The sequence below is a fragment of the Oreochromis aureus genome, linkage group 10 (genome assembly GCF_013358895.1).
Source record: "Oreochromis aureus strain Israel breed Guangdong linkage group 10, ZZ_aureus, whole genome shotgun sequence".
In the NCBI taxonomy this organism is placed as follows: domain Eukaryota; kingdom Metazoa; phylum Chordata; class Actinopteri; order Cichliformes; family Cichlidae; genus Oreochromis; species Oreochromis aureus.
The window spans coordinates 32,591,864-32,599,319 of record NC_052951.1 but is presented as its reverse complement, the minus strand read 5'-3'; the positions used below and the strand labels follow the sequence as shown (position 1 = coordinate 32,599,319).

Here is a 7,456-nt window from a genome sequence, read left to right as displayed (position 1 = left end):
GACACTCTCGACTTACCTACAAGTCTTTTATTCCAGGAAACAAAGACATCATGAATAGACCCTGGATATTTTGACACAACTTTGATTATAATGTTTGTGGATTTGCAGATTACTGAGTTTTTGTGCTTCCTGATACAGAAAACATGCTCAGTTTCAGATGGAGGGTTTAACAGTACAAGTGCTGCATCAGTTGCTCCCAGGATGTTTGGGAATCCTGCAGTGACTTGAAACTCCTGCTTTATTTATTGAACAGCATCCTTCAGCAAACAGTGATTACAGCACAGCGACGTATTGCTGACGTATATCTACTGTGTGGGTGGAGGTTACAGCTGATTTTACGTTGGAACAGAGAGAGCGCGCTCACTGTCCAGTCCAGGGGCCCGTCTGCATGCAGTGAGCTCTGCTGTCAGATGGAGGCAGTGTACACAGTATGTGTTAGAACTGGTCTGTGGGTCACTCCTGTGTTGTTGTTGGTCTGTGAGCCATGAAGCAGAACGAAGTTATAACTTACAAAGAGCTGAAGTCAAACCGAGTGTTGAAAACAGTGAAAAGTGTCCACTGCGGTCACTGCGTTTTTCATGCTTTATTTTTTTGTATCTTTAATGTTTCAACATTTCTTCCAAGTAAAAGTGTACATGGATGGAAATATCTGCAGGTCTATAAATCTGGCTTTAGGCAGAACTGACATCATTTTGCCACTGTAAAGAAGCAGCATCGATGGAGCTTACGCCTGCTTTACTGACTTCCTACTTCACTTCTCACACAAACTGTGTCTAATGTATATTTAAAATGCTGTATTCTACCATTTACATCCATAGTAGTGGAGATATCATCTGAATTTCAGGAGCGGGACCACTCCTCCTTCACGCCCCCTCCGGCCTCAGGCTATAAAAGCCAAAACACATGGGGATCTGCCCAGCCCGAGAGCCATCGCCAGTCCCCTTCGAGGCCTTCCCAAAACCGCAGCACCATTTCACACTTCCTCATCCCTCATTGCCCATCGTTACAGAGGATGTGGTCCCAGCTAGTGAAATAATATTCAACCATTAAGTGAACAATTAAAGAAATATAACTCCTAAATACTTCTACAGTTACATGCTGAAGTTCAGTGTGTAGCTGCTACAAACATCTGTTACCTAGTTCCCACATGTGTTGTATATAACCTCTCCAAGTATGTCTTGGTCCAGTAGCCCACTTCTCATCAGTTCTAGTTCCTCAACACCCAACACAGACCTTGCTAATTCGTCTGAGCTGATATGCTTCAGTGATGTCGCGCTCATATTTTGAGGTAGGCTCAGTAACATGGGCACTACTCAGCACACTGAGTAGCGTTGTGTCTTCAAACACTTTGTCTGTAACTGTAACACATTCCAGTCAGCTCATGATGTTGAGCTGATCAGAGCAGGTTTTAGTTTCAGTGTCTCACATTAAGAATTTCACACATAAATACTAATCTGGTCAATTTAACTTCCGATTTAAGGTCAGACGTTTATTTATATAAATGCGAATATGTCAAGAGTATTCTAACATTTATATATACATCATTAGATTTCCACACAATACCTTTTGACTGAAGCTTCAGCTGGTCAGTCTCAATCTTCTGACTCTCCAGCTTTGCTGCCTGATCTGAAATAAATGAAAATATTTTTTTTTATTTCACTGCATTATTAATTGCTGAAAACAAATATTTTTAAAAGACATTCAGTTTCACAAGACAGCACAGCAGACAACCAGTCTGTCCAACTAAAATTGTACATGGATGAAAAATATTTATGGGAATATAAATCTCACTTCAAACAGCACTGACTGTCACGGCGGGGTACGCCGGTATGAAAACGAGGTAGACCCAGATGCAGACACGGTGAGACCAAACAAAGTTTCAAAAATAAAGCGAGCCTTTATTGTAGATGATGGCACAAGAAAAACATGAAACTAGGGAAATTAAGGAGACTATGACAAAGGGCTGTGACACTCAGTGAAAAAACTATAAAAAACTATGAACACTGAGTAAACTAGGAAACAGTGAAACAATGAGGCAAACCTATGAAATGTGTAGTGAGGATAACAGACGATCTGACACTAACTGAGCGGAAACACACACAAACAAAGAAAACTTGGACATGAAACATGACAGACAAATACAGGAAGACTTAACATGACAAGCTGACACAGAAAACTTCACACACAAAAAAAATGTTCTGTTTTTACGTGTTTTGGAGTTTGTACGTGCTTTGCCTCTAGGGGCCACCGTAAATACACTTTTATTTATTCACTCCACATAAAATGTAATAAATAAATCATATAATACAAAAACCAACTAGTCACAGTTCAACTTTTAACTATTTAAATTTTCAGCTTTTTCCTTTTAAACAAATTTAAAATGAACACAAAACACTGCAAACCACAACACAATTAAATATTAATTAAAATATGAAAACTAAAAGAAGATGCACATTCTCTGTCATATGGGCCTGCATGAATAAACTTTCTGAATCCTTTATCATCTGCAACTGAAAATAGTTGTGGATGATTACTATACCTTTCTAATGTGACGTTGTTGTCCCTGGCTCTCTGTCTCTCTCTCTCTCCCTCCCGCTCTGTTCCTGTGCTACTGCGAGTGTAACTACCGCCCCTCCCCCCTCTGCCCAGCGCAAAGCACAAGGCTTGCGTGCGGAGTGAAGCAGGAAAAAAAAGTGCGAGAGAGAGAGAGGGGGGGTGAGAGAAAGAAAAAAAAAACACGGCTCGCGATAAGGAGCCGGCTCGTGTCGTTCACGTCAAAGATCCGGCTCTAAGAGCCATTTTGTTCGCAACCGCCACATCACTATTCCTCACAAAGCGAAGGTATTTAACGGTGTGTCCAGACGGCAGTCGACGCTGGATTGTACTCGGAACTCGGTAGCTAAGTGTGCTTGTGATCTTGTAACCCGCATAGCAAGGAAAGCCTTCTTATCCGCTGTTGTGTTTGCTCGTCTCTCAGGTGGAGAAGTACGGGACGGAGGAGTGGAGAGAAAGGATTCACTGGTGTTTTCGGGAGGAGGAACTCACACGGAAGGAGTGCACACAGACTTCACGGGGAAACTCACCTTCACCACTTTTGGGAATTGAGAGAAAGGACATTGTTGGATATCACGTTGTTTAAAGACTGTATTTCAAGTACTGTAAATAAACGCACTGTCTGCTTCAACCCAGAGCTCCGCGCCTGAGTCCATACCTTCCATTAGCCGTGACAGAGACATAATTTTCCACTGTAAAGCAGCATCATTGATGAAGCTTACACTTGCTTTAGTGACTTCCTACTTCACTTCTCACACAAACTGTGTCTAATGTTTGTTTTAAAATGTTGCATTCTACCATTTACATCCATGGTAATAATCTTCTAATATTAATTATAATACTAATAACTTTATAAAGAACCTTTCAAGAAACCCAACAACACTTTACAAAAGACTTTAAAAGAATGTTTTTCATTCCTCATTTCTGTCATTCTGAATTTTGATCAAGCGACATTGATATCTCTGTAACACAAAAGTGGATCATATGAAGGTTTCCTGATTAGGGATGGGTATCGAAAACCGGTTCTTGTTGAGAACCGGTTCCCACTGTTTCAATTCCTTGGAATCGTTTGCCATTTTTGCAAACGATTCCCTTATCGATTCCAGTCGCCCCGAATGACGTCACCACGTTGCGGAGCATCATTTACCTGGCAGGGCGCATAAGCGGCTCAAACGCTCAAAAGTTTGGTTATACTTTACGAGAACGGATGACAACGGGGCAACTTGCAATACTTGCAAAGTAGATATTTCATTTAAAGGAGGAAACACTACGAATATGCAAAAGCATTTGCTCACAAAACACGCGATAACCTTAAATGAATGTCGTGTTTTTAATTCCGCTCCAGACTCGTGAATCTCAACCCAGCAGCAGCGGTAACGTTTGCACGTCCTCTCCCGTTAATGCGGCAGGTAAATAATCAGCTAACAGTGCATATTATGTTAGCACGATCTGCCTTATTACAAAACCTGCCATTACTGTGCATTTAGGTGACCATGATGAGACAGACAGAGTCTGGCTGGCAGTTCTCGCTGCAGTCTACCGGTAGCGTCTCCTTTCAGGCCAGGATAGACAAATGTCACCGAGCAGTGACTAAGTTTGTGGTCAAAGGATTGCACCCATTTGCCCCGATTTTCGGTAAGTGAATGTGTTTAATTGTAGGCAGGGACATTACTGGATATTCTTGTGTAATTGCTACAGAATAATTTATGTTATACTTTGTTATTGCTACAGAAGAATATTTATTTTATTAATTTACATTTACAATTTTTTTTCCTGGGGACCCTGTGACACCCCATTGAAGAGCCGTAGGCTGTGGATCTCTTAAGATCTCACTGTTGGGTTTGTAAGGCCATGTTACTCCTAAATTTCTATCTTGTTCAAAGAGAAGATATAAAACAAAGTTCTAAGCTAATCGACCTTAGTGTTCTCCTTTTTTTAAAAGAATCGATAAAGAATCGAATCGTTAAACAGAATCGAAAAAGGAATCGGAATCGTGAAAATCTTATCAATACCCATCCCTATTCCTGATGCTGTTACCTCTCTCACGACCTGACATGATACTGTACCTCGATTCTCTTTTTCCAGGAATGCCATCCTCACTTTCTGTTCAGCCAGTGAGACTGCCATCTCTCTGAGCACAGCATGGATGTCCTGTGGACAGGGTTGTTGGTTTGAAATCTGCTGGTCAAGAATTTCATTATCTGCCTCTGACTTATTTGTGGAAACAGAGCAGACCAGAAGCAACAGCGAGAAAAACACCATGATCTCCATTCTGTCAGTGAAAACTCAACAGTATCTGTGTCATCTGCAAACCTGACTGACTTTTATATTACACAGTACAAAGGGGAGGTCACTGTATCATTAGATTCAGTAAGCCTATGATAACTGAGGGCATAAAGTAATTCTAGTAAATCAGTGACTAATATAATCTTTATGACTTCAAGACAGACTACAAGGAAAACAACAACTAACTATCAATGAGGAAATCAGGTCAACACGTGTTCATTGTAAATGAGAGCAAATATGATCTCCGTGAAGGGATTTCTATTCAGAGGAAACTTTAAACTGGAAACATGGATTAATCAACAAAAATCATTTTAGATATATCTAGGATTATTTATTATCATGACTGATTAACAATAAATTAATTACAAAAAACCCTCAGGCTAACAAAGAGACAAATGACCTAATTATTTATGTAATATTTATGACTTATAGATACAAGATTAAAAGGAGATCACGTGACATCTAATAATAGAATTTAAATGATCTTTATGAACTTCCACTAATTCAGTCCTCTGTACATCTGGGACTACATCCTGTTATCAATGAGAAACAGACAAACTCAGCACTCTGAGCTGTGTTGGATTCTCTGTTTTATTCCTTTAGTTCTCAGCAGTAATGATGTTATGAACATCCTTCAAACTGTCACAGATGAATCATCAAGGACAGCAGCTGTCACAGTTCTGGGTCAGTTTTGACCCAGTATTTTGAGTTTCTCGTGTCTTGGTTTAATTTTGTATTTTGATTCTTTTACATTGTTGACCATTATGAGAAGTATCGGTTTCTGTTTATTCATGTTTTAGGATTTGCTCTTTGTTTGTGTCTCATGTTTTGCATAGTTCAAGTTCCATGTGTTATATTCTGTCTGCCTATCAGTCTTTGTCTTTGTTTAGTGGTTTCTTGTTTCCTGTTTTATTGTGAAGGTCTGTGTCTCATGTGAGTGTGTTCAGTTTTACTGCTCCCCTGTCTCATTAGTCCAATTTCTCCCAGCTGTGTCTCCCTCCTGTTGCCCATTCCCTGATTACCACCCTGTGTATATTAGCCCTGTGTTTTCCTGTGCTTGGTGTTGCGCCGTACTATCAGATCCTGCCTGTGTGGTTCAGTTTGTGTTTTCATGTTTGGTTTCTGTTTTGTTTGGTGACAGCAATAAAGCTGAGGTTTTCAGTTACATTTCCGTCTCTGAGTCCTGCACTTGGATCCAAATCTCAACCTGCCCGCACACAAAGCCCTGACAGAACGACGCGACCAGTAATGGCTCCAGCGGACTCCGTATGGTATCGGTGACCCGCAGTTTCTACCTTCCTCAAGGAGAGGGAGACGCAGGAGGCTAGGTGTGCCTGGGAACACGAGTCACCCTTCGATGGGTCTCGTTTGGCTCTGGGTGGGCCCCACAGCTTCCAAACCACGATGGCTACCGCCGTTCCATCAGCTGTTCCGTCAGGGATGCGAGGGGACAAGCGCTCTCTCTCGATGGCAGCAGCTCCTCAGTTTTCTGGTGCTCTCAGAATTCAGGCCCTGCAGGAGGAGACACTGGGCTTACTCCGCTGCAATCCTTTGCTTTGTTTTTGGGGCTTCCATGTTCGGAGCTACACAAACTTCCCGCTTCTTCGTCCCAGCCCGGCCCACCGAAAGACTTTCGGTCCGGTCTGCAGGAGGATTCGCAGTCTGGCTTACCTCCCTCTTCCCAGAGTGAGCTACCCTCACGCAGCCATCGCTCCGCTTCCTCTAGACAATCAGCAGTGGTGAGCAACAAAGACTGTTTTTTCTCATCCTACTCCTGAACTCATGAATGTAACAAACAATAAATCCACCCCTAAGACTCTGAAGACTACCTGCCATGCAAGTAAATCTGCTAACTTGGAGGTAGTTGAGTCTGTGTTAACCCTGTGAACCCCTGCTCTGAGGATTTAAGAACCTGTTTTCATTCTGCACAATCTAAACTCAGTGTTAAAATGACTAAGACTAATTTACGTAAATCTGGGGGGAGAAATATTCGGACTGCTGTGAAATTTCCGGAGGCTGCAAGTTCTGTTTCAAGTCAGCTGAAAGGGAGGTGGATAATGTTTCTAAGCCAGCCTTTCAGCCATGTACTTTTCAGCAAGGGCACAGGCAGTTGGTAGGGACGGAGATTGCAGGCTGTAACTTAGGCTCTCTGAAGGAAGAGGCTGTCTCCTCCCCAAGGACATTTAAGGACTATTGTTGCCCCTCTCTACAATCTTTTAAGACTGTGGCTCCTCCTAGGGACTGTTCTGTGTCCCAGTTGGATGTTTCTGAGGTTGCCGACTCTGCAAAGACTATATGCCCAGACCCAGTTGGCAATATTGTGCATTTTGAGGCCTTTCCTGAGCTTCTCTTTCCTCCTGTTCCTGCTCCCACGGTAGCTCGGGCCCAGCGTTCCCCTCAACCCATTTCAGTTCCTCGGATGGGAGGGGCTGGTGTTCAGCTGGTGCCGGCACCCGTTCCTGTGTCCCCTGGAGGCTCAGGTGAGCCCGTCCAGCAGTTTTTCTGTTCAGAAGGCTCAGGAGGATTAGCTCAGTCACATCACATCCACCATCCACCTGCCGTCAGGTTCCGCTACTGTCGGTCCTGCCTCGGTGTCTTCATCCTCGCCCGGTCCTGC

At 42.7% G+C, this 7,456-nt stretch overlaps 1 long non-coding RNA gene across 1 annotated transcript; it reads left to right on the top strand.

Annotated features, from left to right (window-relative positions):
• Positions 1 to 2,687: 2,687 nt before the first annotated feature.
• LOC120442187 lies at positions 2,688 to 3,184 on the top strand. The gene is made up of 2 exons (XR_005614553.1): positions 2,688 to 2,895; positions 2,978 to 3,184. It is a non-coding gene; the product is annotated as an uncharacterized LOC120442187 (long non-coding RNA).
• Positions 3,185 to 7,456: the final 4,272 nt, after the last annotated feature.